This window comes from Octodon degus, unplaced genomic scaffold (assembly GCF_000260255.1).
Source record: "Octodon degus isolate 3935 unplaced genomic scaffold, OctDeg1.0 scaffold00555, whole genome shotgun sequence".
Lineage (NCBI taxonomy): Eukaryota > Metazoa > Chordata > Mammalia > Rodentia > Octodontidae > Octodon > Octodon degus.
The window spans coordinates 33,708-35,694 of NW_004525131.1; positions in this window are offsets into that span (position 1 = coordinate 33,708).

Below are 1,987 nucleotides of genomic sequence, written 5' to 3' on the forward strand. Positions count from 1 at the left end.
AGAAGTTATTGACTTGAGCCTTTTACAGCTCATCATATTAATATGGCTTTACTTTATATATCTCATTTTTATACTTTTCTGCTGGATGGTTAAGACCAAGATAAAGCAAGACCTATATAACAAGAAATGTAACTTTTGTATCTGATAAGGTCAGTTAAGTACCCTCAAGATTCATCCTGTAGCCCTGTACCGCACTTTGTAGATCCTTTGTCAGTGTCAGCCATGAGGATGAGTCACAGCCATTGCTTGGCCAATTTGCTCTCTGAAAGCCTGAGAGAATGTTTTTTCTCTCTATGTGACTCTCCCCAGGCACACTCTACATCATCGATCACATTCCTGTGTGCCTCCGTAATCTCCTTCATCAGAAAATTTGGAGCACAACTGAGTTACATGATGTTACAGTATAGGTTCTCCTATGTCCTGAGTCTTCACTGACCTTGAAAGGCTAGGGCCAAAATGTTGGCTGACCTTGCAGCCCTTCCTTTTCTCCAATTTTGATCTACTAACTTAGGTTGTTAACCCTCCAGAAGAGAAGCTTATTATTAACCTGCAATATATGCAGTTTGGTTTACCCTGTCTAAATATCAAACATCTTTGGCATATCATGAAACAGGTATTTTCCATAAAATATTGATATGTTGAATTTTAAGTCTTTACAGAATATGAAGGAAAAATAATTTTTTAAAAGTAGAAATAAGTATTTACATATTTTTACAAAGAAATTTAGAAATCTAACCATATACAGAATTGTAACAGGACAGACCTGTAACATTTTTTTTCTTATTCTTGTGTCTTTTTTTTTATTTATTACCCTTAAAAAAAAAAAAAACCTTTACTTGAGAGACATTATGGCAGTAAATGGCATATCATGACAAGAAGTACATATTTAGAAGACCAGGATGGCAGGCACTCCAAGCGTGACCCTTCTTTTACACATCGCCATCCTCAGTGCAGCTGCCTGGCTCACAGGCACCAGCATATACAATTAGTCAGGGTGAGAATCTCACCAGCCAACCACTAGTCTCAATAACCTGCTGATGTTCCCCAGGATCACTGCCCCACCCATCTCATGCAAACAAATGCATGGCTTTGCCCCTGTCATGTTTTCCAGCTTTTCTCCTTGTCCACTCCTCATTGTTCAATCCTCAAGTTCTCGCTTTCCTTTTATTTGTGTTGTAACTTTCTATATGTAATTCCTCTTTTAAGTTCTTATACTAGGGAGACAATATGATATTTACACACGTGGGTCTGTTTTATTTCACTTATAAGTATATCTTCAAGTGGCATCCACTTAAATATGCAGGCTTCAAGTATATCATTCTTTATAGCAGTGTAATACTCCATTACATAAAAGTACCACATCTTTTTCAACCATTCCACGTGTGATGGGCATCTTGGCTGTTTCCAAGATCTGGCTATCACAAATTGTGCTGCTATAAACATAGGTACACGTACATCACTATGATATGACACTTTCAGTTCCTCAGGGAAAATTCCCAGTAGGGGGATAGCGGGCTTGAATGGGATTTCCAGTCCTAGTTTTTTAAGAAGTCTCCACACTGATTTCCATAATGGTTGCACCAGTCTACACTCCCACCAACAGTGGAGAAGGGTTCCCTTTTCCCCACAGCCTCTCCAACATTTGTTGTTGGTTGATTTCTTTACAATAGCCATTCCTTCTGGGCTAACTTTGTTCTGTTTATTATCATATTTTGGGGTTTTGCAAGGGAACAATACAATACAGAACACATTTTATAAGATTATTTTATAATGAATCATCCAAAAAATCATATACATATGCAGGAAATCTGTCCATACACTAAAGACCAAAGAGTCCAGCTGAGGATTTGAATCCTAATATTCTCCATGAGTCTAACTGAAAATGTAGAGTTTACAGCAAGTCGAACTGGAGGCCTAAAGCCCAGGACAATATGTCATGTGGGCCTGCTTCATGAATCTGCTCTGAGATGACCCAGAGGTCAGTGGT